Below are 16,601 nucleotides of genomic sequence, written 5' to 3'. Positions count from 1 at the left end.
TTGGAAGCCAACATCCTCCTTTTTGTTGCATCTGTTTTGATTGCAAGTTGTGTATCCTGCCTATAAATTAGGCTCTGCACATCCATGCAGTTGGTCAGTCAGATGCAACCTGCCTTGGGAAGTGCTGCCACCTCCTCCTGTTGCGATTTTATGGGACAGGGAATAATTTTTTTAAATGCATTCGTATTGCGGGTGAAAAATTGTGTACTTGCACGCGTCGCCATTGAAAAGCATTGCATGTGATTTTGCATTAAAGGGATACTGTTGGGGGGGTCGGAGGAAAATGAGCTGAACTTACCCGGGGCTTCTAATGGTTCCCCGCAGACATCCTGTGTTTGGCGCAGCCACTCACCGATGCTCCGGCCCCGCCTCCGGTTCACTTCTGGAATTTCTGACTTTAAAGTCAGAAAACCACTGCGCCTGCGTTGCCGTGTCCTTGCTCCCGCTGATGTCACCAGGAGTGTACTGCGCAGACACAGACCATACTGGGCCTGCGCTGTGCGCTCTTGATGACATCAGCAGGAGCGAGGACACGGCAACGCAGGCGCAGTGGTTTTCTGACTTTAAAGTCAGAAATTCCAGAAGTGAACCGAAGGCGGGGCCGGAGCATCGGTGAGCGGCTGCGCGGGCACAGGATGTCTGCGGGGGACCATTAGAAGCCCCGGGTAAGTTCAGCTCATTTCCCCCCGACCCCCCTACAGTATCCCTTTAAGCAAAATAGTATGTACTATCAACAACTGTGGCCCCAGCCTAAGGCCGCACTTATATACTAGCGCTAGCGTAGATTTATATAGAGGAGGTTTTCTGATTTATCCCGTTTTCTCCTACACTGTTTAAAAACATACATACTATACAAGAGTGAAGAGATGTGTGCTCTGACCAGCCATCACCTGACATAAATACTGGCTGCCTCAAGTCTATTGACCAATTGAAATTGACTATTGTCTAATTAAAATGGCACAGCGTTTGCATGTTGCATTCGCCTACCAGAATACGCAGGATCTAAAGCTTTTGTTCGCAACTGTTTAAAAATGTGCTGAAAATATTCTAAAGTTGCCGCTACAGGCCGACTCCTGTGCTCCTGTAAGCTGCACACACCAAAGGGACCACAGAACCACAGGTGACTCTTTCTGACTACTCTTTTACCTTCATTTTGTATGATGCTTGTGGCTTATTGTAGGCATGAACTTTTATTAGAACCACTTACCTTATTTTTTTCCTAGGAACTAGTGATCATGGGATTGCTCTGGTCCCCACCTAGTAAATGTGATGCTGTTATACTTTGGCCCAGTTGGGGAAATGCTGTTTAGGAGTAGGGGGCAAAGACCACAGTGAAAGAAACTTTTTTTTCAGGACTCCCAGACTGAAGCAGCAGTATCTCCGTTTAAAGTGTAACTGTCGGGCATAAAATCCAAAAGTTAAAATCACTATTACTTTTCTTGTTGATAAATGATCATTACCCAGTTTGCCCGATTCTTATTTGGTACACACAAAATAAGGTACACAAAAAGGAAGTTGCAGGGCATGCTGGGTTGTTCTTTCCTGCTTCTCTACTTCCCTTCAGACTTAACTAATGCAGCCTGATTGGCTGAAGCCTCTTTCCCTCCTGTTTTCCCATCCCACACCTCTGTTTCTCTCTGATTGGCCAATATTTCTCATGCTGAGACAATGCACTTTCTATAGTGGAGGGCGGGCAATGCATACACAATCAGGCAGAGGAGACTAAGGGAGGAAATTACATCTGGATTGGCTTCAAAATAGCCACAGTTACTGTAGAAAAATCACTAAAATCAAAATGTGGACAGTGCAATACATATGTTATGTAAGTAGAGCAACTATTTATTTATCTACTTATATATGTTTTTTTTTTCTGAGAGAGTAGGGCTGACAGCTCCTTTTTTAACTGGGCACACACAGAGTTACACCCAAAAAAGGAACCGTGTGTTCCAATCAAAACAGAAGTTTTACTTCTTCAAACAGAATAATCCAAAATACCTTCTGTTTGAAGAAGGCAGACTTCTGTTTTGCATAGCATCTTACTAAGGAGGATTTTTGGTCTCTTTCAGCCCCTTATATTTTAAAACAAACGAAGGATGAGCATGCATAATTACAGCAATTAATATTGCTAGTGAGACCACTATTTGTACAAACAGGGGGGATAGGTCATAGACCTGAAATAACAACAAGAAACACCAAAGAAAATGGACACCCCTTATTATCTTTATATACAATATATACAATGTTATCTTTATATACACAATGTTATGTTATAACATTGTATATAAAGATAATAAGGGGTGTCCTTTTTCTTTGGTGTCTCTTTCAGCCCCTTAAGCTGGGCATACACGGCTCAAGAATGCGCCAGTATCGAGCCAGCGCGTCTTCGCTTGTCCGCGCGGATCGATTCCCGCTCGTTCCCGCGGGCGCTGCTAATCAGCGGTTCGTTTTCTCTCATTGTTCTCCCCGCCGGTATCGAGAGCAGAATCGATCCGGCGGGGTATCGGACAGGTTGAATATTATCAATCGAGCCATCAGCGGCTCGATTGATAATATAAAACGAGCCGTGTATGCCCAGCATTACACACTCATAGGAGTTCTGGTTCACCATGAGCTTGCTGAGCAATCTGTAACTCTGTGCTTCAATCAGTGATATTACTAAGGTCAGGGCCAGAATATGTTAGAGATGGAAGGCGTGATTACAATGGATAGTGGTAGGCATGTGGGAGGGAAAGAGTGAAGGCTGGATGCAGGATTAAAGTTAAAGGAAATCTTAAGTGTCCCAAAAAAAATGACTTGTACTCACCCGGGGCTCCCCTCAGCCCCCTGCAGCTGAACGGTGCCCTCGCCGTGTCTCTCCGATGCAGCTGGACTCGCCGGCGGCCTTTTCCGGTCTGGCCGTCACCGGCCGACAGGCTGGGAACGCGGCTGATTAGCTGCGTTTCCGGCCGCAATAGCATTAAAGAAGGCGCTATTGCGGCCGGGAACGCGGCTAATCAGCCGCGTTCCCAGCCTGTCGGCCGGTGACGGCGACACCGGAAGTGGCCGCCGGCGAGTCCAGCTGCATCGGAGAGACACGGCGAGGGCACCATTCAGCTGCAGGGGGCTGAGGGGAGCCCCTGGTGAGTACAAGTCATTTTTTTAGGACACTTAAGTATTCCTTTAAGGCTGTCATTCAGAGAAGAGGTAAGGAAGGGATTAAGGTAGCTGATGCATGGGGGGGGGGGGGGGGGTTAAGCGAGGTAGGGTGTTGGTGGCAGGATAGGTCATGTTCGGGCAGCAGGAGCACAGATATCCGGGTTGTGTCATTAACCACAATTTATTACACCTCGTGATGGTGGATGTTGATATGTGTACTTAGCAGGCAGCTAGTGAAAAAGTAATGCTACTTTGTCACTGAGGCCGGGTGCACACATAGCAGAAATGCTAGCGTAGCGTAAAACGCTGCGTTTTATGCAACAATATTAGTCTATGGGACGCAGAAGAAGTTGCGTTGCACTGCGTTTGTACAGTACGCTTGTAGTGTTGCATAATATGCAGGCTGGCTGCCAAAATGCACATAATGAAAGTCTATGGTAATGCAGATGCATAGCGTTTTGCATGCGGTTTTTTATGCATTTTTTATTAAAAAATAAAGATCTTTGGGCTCCGCTTTCTGTTGTCTTTCTAGGGATTTGCATACATTTAAATAACAAAGCAAACAAAACGTATATGCATTTTACATTAGCGAACCACAAACGCATTAAAACGCATGCAGACGCATGAAAAATGCATCTGCGTAAAAAAAGCAAAACGAAGTAAAAACGCAATATAAAATCGCAAACGCACCATCCTAAAACACTATTTTTTCACGCTATGTCATATGTGATCCCAGCCTCAGGAAAGTGTCTCTGAAATTGGCTATAGTTCTATTTACATCATAACATAACATCCTATCATAAATGTAAATGTTGTATTACTCTGTTAAGCATCCGCACTTTCCATTCCTGACTTAGGCAGCGTTTACACATCTCTTTGCGAATTCCGCATGCAATTTTTTTCCATGTGGTGTTTCTGCGTTTTGCTTTTGTTTTCTTGGCTTTGCTCTTTGTTATTTTATTTCCCCTCCCTCTGCTATTTTGTATGCAATTTTTCAGATTGCAAATTTTTGTATTGCATACCAATGAAGTTAATTTACTCAAGAACGTATCTAAAAAAAACTTAAAAAAGGATGCTATTTTCAGATAACAAATGAGATTGTTCTGCATTTCCATTGACTTATATTACACACACACACACACACAAAAGCATCACTGCAGCGGAATTTTTAAAAGGCAAAAAATCTCAAAGCGCACAAAAAATAAGAAAACCACTTGTCAAATGTGAAGCCATTAAAATACATTAATGTGTGACGAAAGCAAGCAATGCATGCAAATTCTGATTGGTGTGATTGACCCCTACAACTTCAAGGGGAACTGAAGTGAGCGTGATATGGAGGCTGCCATAGTTATCTCCTTTTAAACAATACAAGTTGCCTGGCAGCCCTGCTGGTCTATTTGGCTGCAGAAGTGTCTGAATAACACCAGAAACCAGCATGCAGCTAATCTTGTCAGATCTGACAATAATGTCAGAAACACCTGATCTGCTGCATGCTTGTTCAGGGTCTATGACTAAAGGTATTAGAGGCAGAGAATCAGCAGCGCTGCCAGGCAACTGGTATTGCTTAGAAGTAAATAAATATGGCAGCCTCCACCTCTCTGTCACTTCAGTTGCCCTTTAATCTCCCCAGAAGCATAAATAATGACATAAGCAGTGCACTAAAGGCAGGAAAACACAACACAACAATGTATCAATGTACACAAAACTTGAGAGATAAAGGGCAAACACCTTACAAATAAATGGGGTACAAAGGTACTCACAAGATAAAGTTGCATGAAGGGCAACCAACCATTAAAGAGGAAAAAGTGCTTGACTTTTACAGTAATTATGTATAAATGATTTAGTCAGTGTTTTCCCATTGTAAACTCTTTCCTCTCCCTGATTTACATTCTGACATTTACCACATGGTGACATTTTTACTGCTGACAGGTGATGTCAGTGGAAGGAGATTCTGCTTGCTTTTTTGGCAGTTGGAAATAGCTGTTATGTCCCACAATGCAATGAGGTTCACAAACCGGAAACTGTCAGCAGAATGGTCCTGACATCACACTGTGGGAGGGGTTTCACCACAATACCAGCCATACAGAGCCCACTGTTTATCCATTTGTGAAAAGGAAAAGGTTTCTCATGGGCCTGTAGGGGAATGACCGTCCCCACTTAATAGCTACAGGTTTCTCTGTTGATCCTATCCACTAAAGGTGCAGGATACCACCCTCCAAAGAGGGTATGTGATACAGCAGGAGAAAGAGGTGCCCATTTGGAATAAAACACTTTCAAAACCATAACATTGAAAAGATGAGGTGGCTTACCTCAAAGATGACACTAATAATGGAAAATCAAGGAATTTATGTGCACTACGGCAATGCGTTTCATGAGCGCGTAAAGTTCACTTCCTCAGGCCAAGGTTATATATTTATTTATTTAAGTATTTTTATATAGCGCCGACATATTACCCAGCGCTGTACAGAGTATATTGTCTAGTCACTAACTGTCCCTCAGAGGGGCTCACAATCTAGTTTCAGTTCCAGTTCCAATTCAGTTCCAGCTATATGCGCCTCACAGATGCCTCAGGGCTCTTTCACATCAGAGAACGCGTGCAGGAGGCGTTCTCCTGCACCCGTTGATAGCCTGCGGTGTGTCGTCGGGTATCTGCGGTGCGACGCAATCAGCGGTGGTAGCTATTCATTGAACCCAACAGAAAAAACAGCTCCCGGGTGCGTCGTACCGTACCGCATAAAAACGCAGCATCGGGTGTGAAAGGTAAAATGAAAGTGTATGGACTTTCATTTTACCCTGGTTAACGCAAACGTTAGCCGTTGCGTCAAAACCCTGAAAATCTGTGCAGCTGTGAAAGAGCCCTCACAGCCTGGCACAGAGGCGCTTGGCCTGAGGAAATTAAAGGGACTCCGAGCAGTGTAGAAACTATGGAAAGATGCATTTTAACCTGCTGGGCGGTTTGGACGGGCTCAGCTTGTCCAGTATCACCAGAGCCTGCCGCTCAGGCCCTGCTGGGCCGATTTGGCTCAAATAAAAAGCAGCACACGCAGCCGGCACTTTGCCAGCCGCGTGTGCTACCTGATCGCCGCTGCAGCGTGCGATCCGCCGCATGCAGCGGCGAAAGAGGGTCCCCCCAGCCGCCTGAGCCCAGCGTAGCCGGAACAAAAAGTTCCGGCCAGCGCTAAGGGCTGGATCGGAGGCGGCTGACGTCAGGACGTCGGCTGACGTCCATGACGTCACTCCGCTCGTCGCCATGGCGACGAGGTAAGCGAAACACGGAAGGCCGCTCATTGCGGCCTTCCGTGTTACTTCTGGCCGCCGGAGGCGATCAGAAGAACGCATCCGGAGCGCCCTCTAGTGGGCTTTCATGCAGCCAACTTTCAGTTGGCTGCATGAAATATTTTTTTTTTTTATTAAAAAAAAACCCTCCCGCAGCCTCCCTGGCGATTTTAATAGAACGCCAGGGAGGTTAAAGCTCTCTTTCTCCTCTTTCTGTCGACACCTAAACCACCACCCTACGCCTTTTAGTTTTCTCTATTTTCGCGATCGAAATCGCGGCCGCTGCAATTTCAATCGCGAAAATAGCGAAAACTAAAAGGCGTAGGGCGGTGGTTTATATATCATTGGAAAGGGGAGAAAGAGAGCTTTAAAATGATATGCATCTTTCCATAGTTTCTGCACTGCTCGGAGTCCCTTTAACTGTATGCGCTAACAAAATGCATTGCTTTAGTGCAAATCATTTCATTGATTTTCTATTATTGGTGTCATCTTTAAGTTAAGCCACCTCATCCTTTCAATTTTCTTGTTATTAAAGCAGCAGGGACAGCCATATTATCCCAGGAAAAAGCACAGATCTAAGTAGATACTTGTTTTGCTTATATAACATATGTATTGTACTGTCCATGTTTTGATTCAATTAATTTTTTATAGTAAATGGAGAAAAAAAAACGTTTTAGGCATTTTCCATCTTTACTGCCTCTAACTGAAGCCAATTCTGATATAATTTCCTCCCTTGCTCTTTTTTTCTCCTAGAAACTGCACTGTCATATCTAGCTTGCTTTGTAAACACTTCTAAGTACAGCATAGATCATATTTCAGCTGCTTCTGCACAGGGGTGAGACTTATTTCCCGTCGTATCCTCCTGCCACACTGAACTGCCCTCAGCCAATCAGTGAGGAGAAGGAATGTGGGAGGGGAGACAACAAGCTTCCCTCTCCCGGCAATGTACCAAATTGAGCCAGGCTGACTGAGATAAGATTTGTTACAGTAGAAACTTTTTTATTATATTGGAATGCTTGCAATGCAGGGTCAGGATGTAGATAACATAATAAACACAGAGCCGTGAGTAATTGGAATTTGATTTTATACCTGGCAATCCCGCTTTACTTTAATCCAACTGGGCACCTTTTTCTCCTGTTGTAGCAAAGAAAATAAAAACCTTGAGGATTACTAGAAAGAAAAGCTGCAGCTCTGAACATAAAGTTAAACAGTTACAATTTTCAGGGGCAGATCTAAGCTCGTCATTATATTGGTACCTTGGAGTATGCAACCATTGAAAGCGTTCTGTAGTTCTGCCTGGAAAGGCACGGCTTCCTGGACGCCATGGTGACAGCCACTTCGGGCACTTATAAAATTGACTGGGGGTGGAGAACTCTTAATCTTACATCTGTAATTAGGACGTTTAATAGAAACCATCATGTAAAGCAGGGAAATATTCGAATAACAATTCTCCATCCCAGGTCACGCCATCTCCGTGTTCCTGGCAGCCTTCCAGCGCTATAAAACCGAACAGGCTGATCTGTAAAGAAAATTGCCTAATAAATTAAGGAAGGCATGTTGCTGTAATAAAGTACATGGGTAGAGTGGAAGTTGGATGGCGTTCAGGGGCCAGCAAATGTTACTTCCACTGCACAGTGCATGTTTCTGCTTTCTCAATATAATAGTAACTTTGCATCTATTTCATTATGACTCATGTGGCAGGGAACCTCACTAGTAAAAGAATAACTTAAAGCGTATCCGAGATGAAAAACTAACTATAACAAGTAACTCGTCTATATATCTTATCTAAAGTTTAGATCGTTTACGCAGCAAATATAGCTGCAAACAGCTTTAATAGAATATGATTATTTCTTCCTGTGGTACAATGACAGCAGCCATGTTGTTTGTAAACATTACACAGAGGCAGGCTTATCTGTATCTTGATCACTAAGCCTGTGAAAAAAAACCTAATCCCCCCTCCTCCTACCTCCTCCCCTCTGCCTCTGAAATCAATGGCTAGTAACACCTGCTCCTCCTCCTGCCCAGACTGAGCTCTCATGAGCCCTTGCTACTGCCAAGGCTCTCTGAACACCCGTGGGCGTGGTTCATTTAGTTTATAGGGAATTAGAGTATTAAAACAAAAAAGTATTTGGCTTGAGGAATGCCCTATAAACAATAGGAAAGGAACACAATTATGCAAATTAGTAAACGTTCACCTCGGATCCACATTGCAAAGTTTGAAGCTAAACAATAGTAGATACCATAGATCAAGGAATGATTGATACTCACCGTGCAATTCATGCATGTTGTTTGATCCACCGTGACCCTGCAGGACATCATCTTCATGGCTGGGAGACATGAGAAAAAAAAATGGACAGCCCAACTGCCCTTATCTATAAACACACCAGCTAGCAATGTGATAGGCTAAAAGGTTGTTTTTATTATACATCTGTGCACAGAGGGAGATACTGCTTGCTTGGCAGTTGGCAATGCCTGTTTTCTCCCACAATGCAATGAGGTTCACAAAGATGTAACTGTCAGGGCCATGGTCATGACATAACACAGTGGGAGGGGTTTCACCACAATATCTCGGTCTTCTGAGCAGCTTCCCCGAGTGCGGCCAGGCACATGTGCTTGACGACGGCATCTTCCAGCCAGCAGGACAGGAAGTGCTGATCTCTTATGAAAAGAATCATATTGGACTTCATTTTTGTCATGTTGCCATAGTATGAATTGATTATATATTAGTGTGGCTACACTTGGGGCTGTTTTCAGTGCCATGCTCAGAATGACACTTATGTTTTTGGTAACTGCATTGAGAGAACCAGTTACATTCTGGCTAGCTAGACTGATAGAGCAGGGATTAAAGGACACCTAAAGTGAGAGGCGTATGGTGGCTGTAATATTTTTTTCCTTTTAAACAATGCACATTGCCTGGCTATCCTGCTGATCCACTGCCTCTAAAGCTGGCCATACATCTATCGATTATGCGGCCCTATCAACCACCCAATTTGATCTTATCGAATTGGAAAAAAGTCTGTGCCACAACACGCATGCCCGATCAATGACTCAACAGATTTCAGTCAAATGTATTGATCAAGCATGCTGGAAAATCTCAGGCCTACATTGTCTATTGGGTGCTGTATGATCATACCCAGATTTGAGGCAAGGCCACCAAGGCCATGGCCTAGGGCACCAGGAAGAAAGGGGTGGGAAGTGGGCTGGCACACTTAGGCAGACAAACTGCCAAACATGTAAACCACAGTGGTCACAGACCAGGTCAGTGGCCGCCCTGCTTCCACAGGGCAGAGCAGCCGAGCACAGGATGGGGAGCACAGGACAGGGTAGCATAGGTCGGGGGTGCTTAAGACCAGGGGAGATATAGTGTGCGGGAAGGGGTTGACAGTGAGCCTTGGGCGGTAAAATGTACAAATCCGGCCCTGAGTACGTTGTGCGATATCACAACAAACACGACGGACCCCAGTCTTCTCTGCAGCTTCCCCGAGTGCCGCTAATATGTGTAACACCACATGCACCCCATGCTATACGTGCCTCCACGTGGTGGCTATGTGTGACAGCGGCTCTCAAGGGAAGCAACGGACAAGGCCGGGAGAAGCTTGACGGTCGCGTCAGTTGGTGCACGGGAGATTACAATACGGGGGGACACATTTGTTCTTTAAGGGCAGAGCAATGGTGTCGCTGACCTCCAAGCCCAAAAGCATTAGCAGCAGGAACACCCCTTGTGTTTCTCAAAAGTCAGCAGGAAATCAGTACTGTTGTTTATGAATGACTTTCCGGCTATGGAGCATCTCGTGCTGCCAGGATACAGGATGAAGTGGGGTACAGAGGCTGAAAGGGAGGGGTGTTCCAGACCAGTGTGAATGTCTGAGCCTTCAGTGAAGCAGGGAAGCACTGTCCCAGCGTCAGTTTAAATAAAACACTTTTCACTTTTGACTGGAGTGAACTTTTAATTAACATCAAAGAGAGGGCGATTCAGATGTAACGGATTTGCACACTTCCAGGGCTTCGTCAGGATGGAAGTCCTGTTTAACGCTAACATAAACACTGCCGTCTGGGCCTCGGCTAGCAAAATAAACCAGCGGAGATCTGGAAAGCTGCTCAAATAAATCATTATCTAATTAGGTCGCAGCAGAGAGGGGGTTAACCCCTCAGAAGTTCCACATCTGGCTCCGCTAAGCATCGGTGGCTGCCAAGGAATTACGCATGAGGGCCGCGCGCTAATAAAGAACGTGGGGATATTGGCAGCGCCTCCGACATCTTGTACTGAAGCTAAATTTAAATGGCTGGGACCGCGGAGTTTCCAGGCCGCTGACAACTTTGCTTCATATGGAGATTTTTTGATTCATATGGAGATTGGCGTACTGTAATAACTCCATCCAGGATCCCGGAATCGGCGAAGCGCGTGAGGCGACGTGTGAGGCAGCTGAGGACGGGCCGAGACAATGGAACAGCCGCAAATATGAAACGGGCTCTCGCGGGATGCATATTGTTTTTAGAAAGACTTACATCATTTAACTGCCAGAAATAACTTAAAGCACACATTTTCATATATGCTAAAGTGAACCTGTCAGATGCCACATTGTTTGTAAATTCTGCTGTTAATAATAATTTGATTTAAGGTGTGTAGGTTATTAGCCTTCAGCACCCAATCCTGGTGGTGGGGCTGCCACCTAAAGCTTCCAGGCACACTGATTTTCTGGCTGGTTCCTTGCCTTAAAGGATATCCAAGGTGACGGATAAAAACTAGCTATACTTACCTGGGGCTTCTTCCAGGCCCTACAAGTCAGGTGTGTCCCTCACCACAGCTCTGGTCTTCTCCCGGGTCCCGCAGGCAGCCTCTGAAGGATCGCCAACCCCTGACAAGTCAGCGTCTTCTGTGAATGCGTCACCGGGAGCGTACTGCACCTGCGCAGTACTATGATGTGAGTGCCACATATCTCGCAATGTATGGGCAGATCAACCAAGAGACAGATCTCTCTCTGATCGAATCTGATCAGAGAGAGATCTGTTGGCTGTCCATGCATCGCAGACCGATTCCCGATCGATCTCGGCATAAAATCTCTCAGGAGTCATCCTTGCGGAGCTGCCTCGCTGCTGTCCCCCCAAATGTTAGTGTGGCCCTTCCTGCCCTGTGCATTTAAGGGCCAGTGCACACCAAAAAGTGCTAGCGTAAAAGCAAATGCTCAGCGCTTTTTGAAGTGATGATTCTAGGCGTGTGCCTAGCAATTTTCTAAGTATGCCTATCGATTTTTGGAGCGTTTTGGTGTAGCTTTTTTTTAATTTTTTGTTACAGTAGAGCTGGAACTGAAAAGCTTCTATAACAAAAACGCTTGGAAAATCGCTCTGATCTAGCGCTTTTCTGAGTGATTTTTCACTGTTCTATACTTAACATTGAGGCTGAATCACCTCAGACATCAGCAAAAATTCTGCAGGACCGGCATTTACATTTCGGAAAAAAAAGCTCATCGCTCTGGTGTGATTCATCCCATTCAAATACATTAGCCAAGAGCTTTTTCAAAAGCGCTCAGAAGAGCTCTTGGTGTGCACCAGCCCTAAATCTCACCTGTTCCAGCTGTCATAACTGTCCAGCTGCTCCCAGTCTCATGCGCTGCTTCCCCATGAGCACCCCACGTGGTGGCCGCGTGTAGGAAAACGCGTATAGCATGTGACGTCACACACTTGCCCTGCCCTGGCTGCGGGGCAGCAGCAAACAAGACCAGGAACAGCTGGACAGTTTCAGAGGCTGGGACTGGTGAGATTTGAATGCATGGGCCCCATTTACATTTGGAGGGACAGTAGCTGAATGCTTCTGTCGCATTCTTCAGTCGGCACGCCGGTAATGCCACGCATCGGATACGCCATGTTGGCCTGAGATTGCTCAGCATGCTAAATCAATACAAAATCGGTGAATACGTTGATCAGGCATGCTTGCTGCAGCACCAGTTTTCATTTGATTGGATATGTGATGGAATTGGATGGGTGATTGGGCTGCAAAATTGCTAACTGTATAGCCAGCATTAACCTTTAGAATTCCACTTCCACACCGCAAGGCAGTGGGGCTAGTTTTTGGTTGGCCCTGGATTAACACAGTACTTGCTATATCTAGCCACCACCGTTCCTTGAACTGTCAACCAAGGGGTTTTCTAAATTTTAAAATGTAACCCCCACCTTTTGCTGAATGCTGACCTAGCTCTATAAATTTGTCTAGCACTAGCTGATGATTATCATATACCATCCATATGCCTATTGCTGACCAGTCAGCTAAACTGTCATCCAGCGCTAACCTTATAGTGCAGTACTTTGCTGAGCTGAGCACTGGAGAGCTCACTGCACACTCAGTAACATGAACATACCCTAAATTCCGCTTCTATGATGATATTGCTACACTGTGTATACAGAGGTATGTAAAACCCTTCCAGGCTCCTGCTGAATATGTCTGCTTACATTTAATGTGGAACATCTCTTGGCTGCTCTTTGTAGCGGTCACTGAACCTTCTTAGCAGGCACACTAGGAGTGTACATGGGATTTTCCTGATGTAGTGGAAAGCAGGTGAGCAGAACTGGTAGTATGCCTACTTTCCATTGTGCTTGGCAATGCTTGAACAGCAGCTGGGATAAAAGTTCTGCCTCCCACTCCAGCTGCATCCAGGAGAACAGATCCAGAGGATTGCTGAGCTGCTAGTGTATACATAGCCTAAACCATGTACAGACATCAAACAATATCTACATAATCTAGTTTAGTGCATGCTCAGATTCACTATCTGATCATCACTGCAAGTGATCACTGCCATAATGTCTTGTACACACATTAGATCATTCTTGGCCAAGACTAGATACTGTCATTAATACTATGCTCAGGAACATAATGAGTGAGGACATCTTGTGGCCATAGTGAAATTACATCTACATAATTTTTTTTAATAAATACACATACACTTACCATTAAAATTCAGGGCTGTGGAGTCGGAGTCGTGGAGTCGGGCAATTTTGGGTGCCTGGAGTCGGAGTCGGGAAATAATGCGCCGACTCCGACTCCTAATGAATTTGTAACTGTAATTAAAATAGAAAATATGATAAAATGTTCTATTTCTCAGATAATAGTCATTAAAAATAATGTATATATATACAGTATATATACAGTAATAGCTGTGCTTAGTCCACAAAAATGAAATAAACCAATCAAAATTAGTTACTTGTGCTGCTTCAATAAAGCAGTCCCCGTATTTTTAAGGTCAGATATACACATCTGATTGTGACTGTATATATGATGTGTGCACAGGAATCTCTTATAGATATGAAATAACATCTATGCTGTAAGTATAAAGCCTGATGTGTAGCTGTGTCACTAATAGAGATGGTCAATGAGATGGAAATAATTCTGCACTGATGCTGATTTATGCAAATGTATGCACTCTCTTTGCTGATGAAATCAAATAATTTGATATGTTGTTAAAATTTGGTTTGGTGACTACAAATTATAGGGTACCTGAGACGGATAAAAAGTAAAGTTTTATACATACCTGGGGCATTCTCCAGCCCCCTTCAGGCTAATCAGTCCCTCGCTGTCCTCCACCACCCGGATCTTCTGCTATGAGTCCTGGTAATTCAGCCAGTCAGCGCTGTCCGGCCGCATGCCGCTCCCACAGCCAGGAACATTCTGCACCTGCGCAATAGTGCTGCACAGGTGTAGTATGCTCCTGGCGGCGGAGTGTGTGCATGCGCACTACGCTCGACTGGCTCAAGTACCTGGACTCATAGCAGAAGATCCAGGTGGTGGAGGAGGACAACGAGGGACTGATTATCCTGAAGGCAGCTGGAGGAAGCCCCAGGTATGTATAAAACTTTAATTTCATCTGTCTCAGGTTTACTTTGTTACACAGTAGTACTATACTCTACATATGCACTCCCCACAGAGCTGCAGGGAATCCACTGAGAATGCTGTGCACATTGAACACAGCGGTGTTGTCTGTCACCCATAAACCTTGTTCAGATTGTGCATGAAGAATGTGTAATAGAGGAAGAATCTCCTCAATCCCCTGCAGAGTACCTGCACATCATACTTACATTGCCTAGGGCCTGATAGATGTTCTTTGTTCCGGTTTGTACCTTTTTACAAGTACTCTTACCAAGGACTAGTTTTAGTCTAAAGGGAATAAATATAGTAGTCTACATATCCTTCTCACTTCAGTTGTCTTGTAAAATTCCTAAGCGTTGGCAGTTAAGAGACGAATTTCATGTTACATACTTTTAATCAACAAAATTGTAATATGCAAATTAGAGGAGTCTGAGTCGGTGGAATCCTAAACTGAGGAGTCGGAGTCGGTGGATTTTTGGACCAGCTCCACAGCCCTGTTAAAATTAACCATATACCTCCCTCACTCCCCCATAGTTACCCAATTAAAACGTTTGCATAAAAAAAAGACAATTAAAGAAATACATAAATAGTTACTTTAGCGACTGTATGTCAAGAAGGCATATTACTGTTATTTTTGCCTATATGGTCTTGTAATTAGCGATGAACCCAAAGCAGAAAAAATGCACCTTTATTTCCAAACAAATTATTGTTGCCATACATTGTACTAGGGAGATTGTTAAAAAGTTGTAATAACAGGGGCAAATAAAATATGTGGGTTTTATACACAGTAGAACATCGTATTTTAAAACTATAATGGCCGAAAACTGAGAAAGAATGAATGTTTTCCATTTTTTCCTATGATTCCCATTAAAATGCATTTAGAATAAAATAATTCTTAGCATAGTGTACCACCCAAAGAAAGCCTAATTGGTGGAGGCAATTGTAGTAGGGGTGGATGAACACCCTGTAGAAAAAGTCACAGAAGACAAGAAACGGGAGCCCAGTAGTGCAATATGTCAATGACCACAATAAAAGACAATAAATTAGAAGCACTACTCACAAAGGAAGGTTGCTGGGGGCAACCAACCACAGGAAGCAGGTGGAGACAATAAACCCGACTCCACTCGGGGTGGTCCTAGCCAGAACCGGAAAGGATGGTCGCTCTCTTAGTGGAAAAAGGGGGACAGAGTCCACTGTGGGGACTCCACTAGTGGTCTGCCACCTCCCCTCGGACAGGATGTGTTCGGGGGTATACTTAGCACGTAAAAGGGAAAGAGGCGTCCTGGTGTAATAAAAGCATCTAAAATCAGCTTAAAATCGAAAAGTGATATGAGGTAGCTTACCTCAATGACGAAACCTCTGTAGTTAATACAAGGGATTTTTATTAGCAATGCTTTCCCTTTTACGTGCTAATTGGTGGAGAGAAGAACAAAACAAGATATTGATCACTTTGTTGTGATTGCTAGTGATTAAGTTATTGGCGAAATAAAGGGAGGAGCGCTGAAAGGTGAGAATTGCTAAGAACCCTCAGTGGTCGACTAGTTTATCTGTCACCCTAATGAACAATTACTGAACATCAAGGCCATGGAAATGTAGTAAGTTTATGAGAGTTTAGTGGTTCTTATGCGAAGTACACACCATACAATTTTGTGTTAGATGGTTTGATAGATAATTTGCGTCATTTCCGATATTATTTCTGGTCGATTTCTCGTAGAAGTGAATGGAAATCGATAAGAAAAGATAAGAGTATAGAGAGGAAAATCGACCGAAAAAATGCATTGTGTGTACCTAGCATTACAACTCCAGCAAAAGCTAGGACAATGCAAACGTCCATTGTTCTCAGAGAGGCCAATTTACACTACAAGCCTGGCACTGGCGCTTCTAAAATACCAGATGTGGCCATTTTGGTGGTTCTGGCTAGTTATTTGACTACATAGAAATCACTAGCAAGTGACAGTTAACGCCTACAAGTACCAAACATCACCTTTAAAGTACATAGCAATGAGGAAATCTGGCACTGTCAGAGGCATCGGAGGTGCTTTATTATGGTCCCCATGAAGGTCATATTGGTGAATCACTGAACTTTGATAAGACCATTATAGGGAACATAATAAATTACCTTTGAAGCCTGTGCCGGTTTCCCTCATTGTTACAAATTCAAGCTGGTTTTTCTCTAGAGCATACATGTCAAACTCCGGCTCGTGGGCCAAATTTGGCCCTCAAAGCCATCAGATTTGCCCCTCAGGTGGTTTTCCCACTTTACATTAGGTTTGGCCCACTCTAGGCCACCAGAGAGGCTATATTGGAGTGGAAGCCCTAGATCACCAGGAAAGCC

At 44.4% G+C, this 16,601-nt stretch overlaps 1 protein-coding gene across 3 annotated transcripts in view; it reads left to right on the top strand.

The window, feature by feature from the left end:
• Window positions 1-16,601, top strand: part of IFT122 (intraflagellar transport 122) — a 148,878-nt gene that overhangs the window by 108,253 nt on the left and 24,024 nt on the right. The gene's annotated exons all lie outside the window — the stretch shown is intronic.

The sequence above is a fragment of the Hyperolius riggenbachi genome, chromosome 9 (assembly GCF_040937935.1).
Source record: "Hyperolius riggenbachi isolate aHypRig1 chromosome 9, aHypRig1.pri, whole genome shotgun sequence".
NCBI lineage: Eukaryota > Metazoa > Chordata > Amphibia > Anura > Hyperoliidae > Hyperolius > Hyperolius riggenbachi.
Note: the sequence above shows the minus strand (reverse complement) of the source record. Positions and strands in the feature narration are given on the sequence as shown.